General features: G+C 42.7%; 1 protein-coding gene across 4 annotated transcripts in view; it reads left to right on the top strand.

Annotated features, from left to right (window-relative positions):
* The first annotated feature begins 838 nt into the window (after positions 1-838).
* Positions 839-9,824, top strand: part of Ndrg3 (NDRG family member 3) — an 81,154-nt gene continuing 72,168 nt past the window's right edge. For all 4 annotated transcript variants that reach the window (XM_004867826.3, XM_087189133.1, XM_004867824.3 and 1 more), the window contains exon 1: positions 839-974. The gene's annotated coding sequence lies outside the window, so the exon portion shown is untranslated. The remainder of the gene's footprint in view (positions 975-9,824) is intronic.

Here is a 9,824-nt window from a genome sequence, read left to right as displayed (position 1 = left end):
TTCATAGATAATAGAGGGTAAGCTAGAACATTCAGTAAATGTTAAAATAAATATAAATCATAATACAAGGCTGTGCTCACTATTAGTTTTTTATCTACTCAGATTTGGCTCGGGAATTGTGCCCGAATAACAACAAATTATTGCTGCCTTTGGAGATGTTTGTTTGGATTTATTTGCTCCATTTGACCTAATTTAGTTGAGAATAACCTTTAGCCAGTGATTAAAGAGACAATATTAAAGAGACAATAGATTAATAAGCTCTTCCGGGGAAGAGATTACGTCCTGCATATTTTGGAGTTGAACTGTTGGGTTATTAAGCTTACTGTGTGCAATGATAAGCGAAGAGATCCACTTATGTTGCACTCACAAAAGCAAATACTGTCGCTGGTAGTTACCGAGCCATGGGAGATGGAGGTGATACAGTATAAAGGACTAGGAGTGAGGATCGTTTAGACCAGCCTCCGCATCAAACCGAGATTCGGTCTCAAAAGAAAAAAAAAAAAGACTAGGAATTAGGAACCGAGTCTTGAATTCTAGTTCTGAAATTACTGTGCTCATCAACATTTTACTAAGCCTCTTCGTGCCAAGAACTGCTAGGTGCCATCTGACCTTGCGTAAGGCTTCAGATGTTCACTGGATGCTTGATACTGCAACGGAGTTTCTTCGGGGATTCCTAATAAGTGACTCAAGGAGAAGGGAGGAGGCTGTGCGGACGCCGCACTCAACGCCCCTCCCTCCTGGCAGCCCTGAATCTGAGCTCCGAGGACTCGCTGCAGCAAGGAAAACTACACCTAACTAACATGGCGCTGCTGGCCCCGCCCGCTCTGCCGCCATTTTAGTAGTTCCCGAGGCGGGCGGGCTCAGCGCGCCCGCGCGGCCCCTTGTGTCCTCAGCGCGCCTGCTCGGCCGCAGAGCTTCCGCTGGTCCTTTCGCGGCTGCTGCTCCTGCACTGACGGCTGGCGCCCGCGCTTCAGGTGAGTGAGCGCTTCAGCTCCCGAGCGCTTGGCGTCGCATGCGGGGGCGTCGCTCCTCCCTGCCCTGCCTCTTGTTCTTCTGCGCTCTGCGGGCCCCGGGGTTCACTCTGCCAGCCTTCTCTGGGTCCGCGGCGCCCTCCGCCCCGCTCGGCCGTCTCGGGTCCTTTCGGCTCCAGCCGGCTGGCCACAGCGCGCGGGAGGCAGGGGTCAAGCCTCCTTTCTCCCCACTCGCTCTGTTGTAGGGACCCCCAGCACGCATCACGCCTTTTCCTACTCCAGCTCTGCAGGCAGCAGAGCTGCCGGGTCCTCGGGCTGCGCATGCATCTATACCCGCGGCCCCAGAGCCCAGGGGCTTGGAAGAGGGGCCTGCGCTCGGTTTGCGCGCGTTCGGCCCTGAAGCAGCAGAGCGCACTGTCTTGGGGCCCCACGACCACCCTGCGGGGAGAGCCACGTTTTATAGCTGAGGAAGCTGAGACATGGAGAGGTGAAGTGCCTCTTCCAAGGTCACGGGGCTGATAAGTGGCACGGCGGTCTGTGGAATCGGACCAGTGCAGTTGGAATTTGATTTTGTTCCGTTACAAATTTTTGGAAATTCACTTACCATCTCTGGCTTTGCTCGTAAACGTCATAAAAGTGGACTGCAAGAAGAATAGCTTTTTATCGGAGTGCAATTGAGATGTTAACCATAATAATAGTAGTGATTTTAATAAAAGCTGACGTTCCTCCAGCGTTCGCTTGCTGTGTGTCAGCAATCTTTGCTAAGCATTTTATTAAGATCATCTCACTTGCTACTTGAATGATTATCAATTCATTCCCTTCCCTTTCCTTTGCACAAAGCCTTTTCCTGTACAGTTGCCCCCCGCTTCCCGGGTAGACTAAGAGCCTCATGGTTTAGGAGGCAGGGAAGCTCTCTGCATGGTGGGTTATTGACAGAATAGGGTAAGCCTTGCCTGTTTTAATCCAGATTTCCCTCCAATCCTGACCTCTCAGCATATAATTAGACTTCCTTTCCTAGCTGTCAGGAGAGCAGGACCAGAGTAGCAGGGCTGGCTGGACTTGAAGGTGACAGAGCAGATTTGGCGAGGACTTACCTCATTTTGGGACATTCTGGCTCTTCTCCAACGCTAGACTTGAACATTTTAGTAATTAAGATAAAATAAAAAGAAGGCATTGACACAGTGCTGCTGGATCTTCAGTCTCCTTTGATTTGAAGTCCCAAATGAACAGCTATAAAAATATGTAAATGTTTCTCACCCAGTATAACTAGTTCAAACTGCCTTTTTCTCCCTTGGCAAATCCTCCTCCACACTTCAGAAGCTCTCCTTCTTTGTGACACTTTCCCTGCTGGATTTTCCCAGTTACAATTTAACACATAACAGAACAGGTTAGAGGTCTCCATCCTACCCGCTACGGCTACTAGCCCCTGGAGGTCAGGGACTGTCTTGCAGCCCCAAATTCTTGGCTCGCAGCGGACCCTTGCTCAGTGAATTTCCACTCCTCCTTTTCATTACTGAAATGGCAGTGTTCTCTTGCTGCCCTTCTGTTCTTCCTCTTGCCCTTTAGTTTCTCTTTAGTATCCCTTTGTTGTATAACTTTTGATCATCACCTACCACACAAATGGTTCGGTCCACCCTGCTGTTCCTGAAAATTTGTAGAGAAGGATCTTACATCAAGGAGCCTGTCTATCCACAGCAGTGGAGTTGGTCTATGTTGCTTAACTCTACAGGGTAGTGGTTTTTTTGTTTGTTTGTTTGTTTGTTTTGTTGTTGTTGTTGTTTTGTATGTTCCTACAGAGTAGCCTGAGGTTTATGGCCTTTTAGTCTATCCCTCAGTGCACATGAGATTGAATTCTACATTCTTTTGCCTTATGTGGCTGACTGTCCATGATGAAGACTGGGAGTAAATCTGGATGCAGCTAGGCAAGGCTTGCCTTGTTCTGCCCCAGTGATAAAAGAGTAGTGACAATGTTTATGGTCTATCAATACATGGTATTTAAATTTTTTTTAGTTTATTAGTGCATGTGTGTAGTACATAATGTTTCCATTCCTTATGAGAAGTTGGTACATGTACATAACACATCTTAATTCCTTTTGTCATCACCTTTCCCTTCCCTCCCTCTACCCATCTCTTGATCTTGATCACCTTCCCTTTATTTTCTTTTTTTTTTGGTATGTGTTTGCAGTACAGAATGTTCACATTACTTGTGTGGAGTTAGTACCTGTACATAACACATTTCACTTCCTTTTTTTAAACCTCTATTCTTTCCCTCCCTCCCCCTTTCTTCATCTCTTGATCCCTTTCCTCTTTGAGAAGGATCTGTCTCCCTGCTTCCTATTATCTTTTACTTTGCTCTTTATTTCTACTCTAGGTTTTTCATTTAACAGAAAGGATGTGATATTTAAGCTTGTGTCTGATTTATTTCACTTACTATTATGGTCTTAAGGTGCATCCATTTTCCTACAGATGACTCAATCTTTCTTTATGACAGAGTAGTACTCTGTGGTATGTAAATACCACATTTTCTTACTACTTGGTATTTATAATAAATATTCAGAAAGGCCCTTTGGGAGGCAGCAGACAAATGCATAGGTTCTCTATATAAATGAAACTTTGTAAAGAATTTTTCCAAATAATTTTCTGTAAATATATTGCACTGTTATATGTAAGGCATGGTGCAGGGTATGTTGAAATAAAATGTGGTTCCTGTTGAGTTTACTAGCTAATTGGGAAACACTGTATGTAACTAACTCAAGACTAAAAATTGTCATATTGGTATTATAAGCAAGGTAATATAAGTATAATGGATTAAGATATTCCAACACGGGACATTCACAGAAATCATATAATTCAAGTTGAAAATAAGGACTGAGACATTGAGTCTAACCTTCTCTTTTGTAGACATCATCTTGGAAAGTGAACTTTGTCCAAGGTCATAGAACTGGGGCTATACTCTGGGAGGATGAGGCAGGAGAATCACATGTTCAAGCCCAGTCTGGGCAACTTAAAGCCTGTCTCAAAATTTAAAAAATGAAGAAGAGCTGGGGATGTAGCTCACTGTGAAGGCCCTGGCTTCAATCTCCAGTACCACAAAACAAAGCCTTGGGCTACAGCTTGAAATACCAGATTTTCTATCCATTGAAAATTAACCAGGGCTGGGGAGTGTAGAATACCAGCCTAGCACATACCAGGTCCTGAGTTTGATCCCCAGCACTACAGGGAGGAAAAAAAAAAAAAAAGATTTACCAGTAGTTCTTCTCAGTGAATTTATTTTTGACATCATTAATCAGCAACTCCATCAAAATTTTATTTATGTCCTTAGATCGTGGGTGGGAAAAGAGATAAAAATGTATGATTCACATCTTCAGGCAATTTAAGGTTTTCTGAAGAAGAATAAAGAATTGTTCTGTAACATTGAAGATGGTAAATAACTTTGTTAAATTGTCTGGTAGAGGAAGTAGGTATGTCGTGAGAGAGAAAGGTCTAGCAGGGATCAGTTTGAAATGTGAGAGACCACTTTGGGGAAGAATTAGGACTTTGTAAAGGGTTTGACAGATTAAGTCAGAATTAATCAAAAGGATGAGGGAAACATTTTGAAGTAGGATTGATAAAAATGAGACAGGAAAACAAAGCCTTCCATGTTTAGGAACAGTTTAAAAATGGCTTGGCTATGTTAGAGCTGTGGTTCTCAACCTTGAGAATACATCATTTCCTTGGACAGCTTGTTAGCCCCTACATTGCTGTTTCCCATCTTCAGGGTTTCTGATTCAGGAGGCCTGGAGTGGGCCCTGAGGATTTCCAGTTCTCACAAGTTACCAGATGATGCTGATGCTACTAGTCCAAGGACTACCCTTTGAAATTCATTGGATTAGAAGTTGAAAAGCTAGAGAGAAACTGTCAAACTATTTGCAAAATGTATGCATGTATGTTATAAATAACATGAAAGAGTTTTGGGAAATACACACCAAACAATTGTAGTCACTTCTGAAAATGGGACTTAGTTGTGTTGGGGACTTCACTTTTTGTTGTTGTTGTTGTTTTTTTTGGTACTAGGGATCGAACTTGGGTCCTTGCGCTTGCGCAGCAGGCGGCGAAACCACTGAGCTAAATCCTCGGCCCTTGTTGTTTTTGAGACAAGTTCTTGCTCTGTAATATAGGCTGTCCTTGTTGAACTCACTGTATAGCCCAGGCTGGCCTTAGACTCAAAGATCCTTCTGCCCCAGTCTCAAGTGTTGGGTTTACATGTTTGCACCACCACACCTGGCATGGGGAATTCACTTTTTACTTTATACCTTTCTGTATTATTTTTGCATTGTATACATATTGCTTTTGTATTTTACAAAAGAAAAGATACATACTAAAAAAATATTTTTGAAGATACATACTAAAATATTTGTAGATTTAAAATAATGTGTTAATCTAGTCATACAACAAACTTTCTGTCTGCTACATGCCACATGCTGCTAGCTTCTGGAAATACAAAGCCTTTGCTAAAGCTTGCAGTCTGGTAATGAAGATTGGTATAATAGATAACAGCTCTAGTTAGTGTCCTGTGAGCTTCCTAAGAGCAGGACCAAGTCTAGCTCTCTGCTTGCCTGGTAATAGGCACTTGGTAAATGATGAGTGAATGAGCAATTCAGACAAGAAGTTAGGATGGTGGGAAGAAAAAGGCCACATGGGAGATTGTGGTGGCAGAGGGAGTGGGTTGACAAGCTTGGATAGGCATGATGAAAGAAAAGTGTGCAGCAGGAAAGCCTCTGAAGTCTAAAGATTGATAATATTTTGGGTTTAATGCAGAATAGGATGTCAAGTCATCTGTTCCTTTTTTGGGGGGGCACTATCAGTGATTGAACTCAGGTCCTTGCACTTGCGAGGCAGGCAGTGGAACCACTGAGCTAAATCCCTGGCCTTATCTGTTCCCTTTTTAAGAGACTCCCCAAGACCAGGGATTTAGCTCAGTGGCATCGTGCCTGCCTCGAAAGCACAAGGTCCTGAGTTCGATCCCTGGTACCAAAAAAAAAAAAGAGACTGCCTGGAAAAGCACACAAAAACTACCTAGATTGAGTGTTAAGTATTTATCGGGTTTCAGGACTTCCTTTGTGAAATGGAAAGATTTTTTTCTTTAATTACAGGACTAATTCTGTTGAACTTATCTTACCTACAATTTTGCCACTAGTTGTTCTCTTACTTATTCATGTGAAATTAATCCATAATATGAAGGCATAGCAGTGCACCCTGGGATGCTGAGGCACATGTGTCACAAGTTCAAGTTTAGCCCAGGCAACTTAGCAAAATCCTTTCTCAAAATGGCTGGCATCAAATGGGGAAAGTTTTTTTTTTGGTACCGGGATCAAACTCAGGTCCTTGTGCTTTCGAGGCAGGCACCTGAACCACTGAGCTGAATCGCCGGCCCTGGGAAAAGTTGTTAACAGAGGCCCATCCATACTCTGGATACAGACTACTCAGGTTTATATCTTTGCTCTGCTACTCACTAGCTGTGTGACTTTTGGCACATTACAAAACTCTGCAAGCCTCAGATTCTTCACCTGTAAAATGAAGAAAATTAAAGTACCTAGTTTATAAGTGTGTTGGGAAAAAAAATGAAATAAGGAATGGATAAATTGCTTATCATTGTACCTGGCATGGTGTGAGTACTCAATAAATTTAGCTATTAAGAGTATTGGGCCAGGGCCAGGGATTTAGCTCAGTGGTTTCATCACCTGCTGCGCAAGCACAAGGACCCGAGTTCGATCCCCGGTACCAAAAAAAAAAAAAAAAGAGTATTGGGCCAACGGGGATTTAGCTTAGTGGTTTCACCCCCTGCTGCACAAGCGCAAGGACCTGAGTTTGATCCCCGGTACCAAAAAAGAGAAAAAAAGAAAGATGTCCTCTGATTTTAACAGAGACATGGCAGGAGGTATCACAATCCCCAACCTGCAACTATACTACAAAGCTACTGTGATCAAAACAGCATGGTACTGGCAAAGAAACAGACCTGAGGACCAGTGGAACAGATTAGAAGATGCAGAAACAACGCCAGACACACTCAGCCATCTCATCTTCGATAAAGGAGCCAAACACCCTCACTGGAGGAAAGATAGCCTCTTTAACAAATGGTGCTGGAAAAATTGGGTTTCAACTTGCCAAAGATTAAAACTAGACCAATATCTCTCGCCATGCACTAAACTAAAATCAAAATGGATTAAAGATCTAAATATTAAAATAGAAACTCTGAACCAGTTGGAACAGAGGTTAGGTAGAACTCTTGAAGACATTGGTGTAGGAAAAGATTTTATGAACAAAACCTCAATTGCCCATGAACTAGCACAAACAATCAACAAGTGGGATCTCTTCTTATTAAAAAGCTTCTGCACAGCCAGAGAAACCACTAGCAGTGTGAAGAAACAACCCACAGTGTGGGAAAAAATCTTCACCTGCTTTTCCTCAGACAAAGGTCTACTATCTCGAATCTATGAAGAACTTAAAAAGATCAGACCTCCCAAATTTAAAGACCCAATCTGAAAATGGGCATCTGAAATGAACAGACATTTCTCAGACAAAGAAGTAGAAATAGCAAATAAATACATGAAAAAATGTTTAACATCACTGGTCATTCGAGAGATGCAAATGAAAACAACGCTGAGATTCCACCTCCAGAAAGAATGGCTGCTATCATGAAATCAACCAATAACAAATGCTGGTGGGGCTGTGGGGAAAAAGGAACTCTTCTCCACTGCTGGTGGGAGTGTAGACTGGTGCAGCCACTGTGGAAATCAGTATGGAGATACCTCAAAGAACTAGGACTGGAAGTCCCATTTGACCCCGCTATTCCACTGCTGGGGATCTTCCCCAAAGAATTAAAAGAATCATACCACAGTGATATATGTGCACCCATGTTCATAGCAGCACAGTTTGTGATAGCTAAAACTTGGCAACAGCCCAAATGCCCATCATCTGGAGACTGGATAAAGAAAATGTGTTTTTTTTCTAAAATGGAGTACTACTCAGCCATAAAAAATGAGAAATTAGAGACACTTATAGCTAAATGGATGCACATTGAGGCCATACTCTTAAGTGAAATAAATAGGACACACATGTATAAATACCAAATAGTTTCTCTAGTGTGAGAAACTGAAAGTGTAAATAAGGACTAAAAGGTATAACAGATAATGTGAAATAGGAAGAAAAGGGGCAAAGGGAAAGGAAGTGGGAGGGATAGGGGAAAGGATAGAAGGGAATGGGATTAATATGAGAAAATGGAAAAATAGGAACAAAATCTTTGTAAATAGGGAGGAATGGAGGGGTTGAAGGGAGGGCTGGGCAAGGGTGAAAAATAGGAACCAAGAGAGATTATGTAAAGGTGCAAATTTCCAATGATGAATGCCATTATATTGTGTATCTAAAATGTACCAATGATTAGAATGAATAATCGATAATGCAAAATAGGAAGAAAAGGTCCAAAGGGGTAGGGGTAGTGGGAGGGGCAGGGGAAAGGAAAGAAGGGAAAGGAAGAATGCTGAGAAATGGAAATAAAGTCTTTGTAAATAGGGAAGGGTGGAGGGCGTGAAGGGAGGGCTAGGAATGGGGAAAAAAGAACCAAGATGCATCATGTAAAGGTACAGTTCCCAATGAGAAATGTAATTGCATTGTATACCTAAAATGTACCAATAAAAGAATTTAACAACAACAACGAAAAAGAGTATTGGGCCAGGAATTTAGCTCAGGGGTGCCACCACCTGCTTCATAAGCGCAAATGTCCTGAGTTCGATCCCCAGTACCAAAAAAAAAAAAAGTATTAAGTACTGTACTTTAGGGCTTTTGTTTTGGCCTTTACCTTATTCAGACTGTCTTAAAGAATAAACTGTTTGGGGGCCGGGATTTAGCTCAGTGGTTTTGCCGCCTGCTGCGCAAGTGCAAGGACCAGAGTTCAGTCCCCAGTACCAAAAAAAGAATAAACTGTTTTAATGGATTCTCCCTTATAGCTGGTGGGAACCTAGAACTCATCCAAGAGCTCATATCAGGACTTTGCTAGCAGTACCTTTCCTAGTGTCCTGAGCTGTATCCTTTAAGAATGAAAGGCTGATGGGCCAGGGATTTAGCTCAGTGGTTTCACCGCCTGCCTCGCAAGCTCAAGGACTCAAGTTCAATCCCCGGTACCAAAAAAAAGAAAAAAGAATGAAAGGCTGAAAGTGCTTCTGCTACTAGTTACTTTAGGATGACCCCATGTTAGAGGTTCAGGTGGTTGGTTGTCTGAGATTAACAAGAAGGGCCCTTGATGGGATTTGCTTAGTTATCTGTGCCAAGACTCAGGATTATATGAAATGAATATATAGGACAGATTCAGATTCCCAACTTGCCAGTCTCTGCAAACCTCCTGTTTACTACCTGCTGCCTGAACTCAGATATGACACGGAAGGAAGGTGAGTCTTCTGGTAAGGGGGTAGGAGGGCCCTTATCCAGGAATGAGGATGAACAGAAGTAAGCACAAGGATCTGTGAGCATGCCTCAGCAACTGCCTTCACTGAGTCCTCCTGCCCTTTGCTTAACTAGGTACGAAATAACATCTCTGAGAGTATTTCTTCTGGTAAATAGACACCCAGACTTTCCTTTATGTAGTGAAAAATCTGAATGAGCTGTATTTTTTAAAAAGGCATTGATTCTTCCATGGAGCCCGATCTTTTTGTTTACTAGGCTTCCTCGGGAGTCTCCTGAGATTCTTTGCTTTCCTAAGGGCCCCCTGGAGACAGCAATGAAACCAACATCCATTACTCTAGACACTTGAGGGGATGTTTAAGTCAGTAGTTTCATGATTAGATTGAGGCATTAACCCTGACAAAATTTAAGAGCCAAGTC

Source organism: Heterocephalus glaber, unplaced genomic scaffold (genome assembly GCF_053883595.1).
Source record: "Heterocephalus glaber isolate CG9 unplaced genomic scaffold, H.glaber_assembly_v1.0 deba00001532, whole genome shotgun sequence".
Lineage (NCBI taxonomy): Eukaryota > Metazoa > Chordata > Mammalia > Rodentia > Bathyergidae > Heterocephalus > Heterocephalus glaber.
The sequence above is the reverse complement of the archived record's forward strand: the minus strand, read 5'-3'. Positions and strand labels throughout refer to the sequence as shown.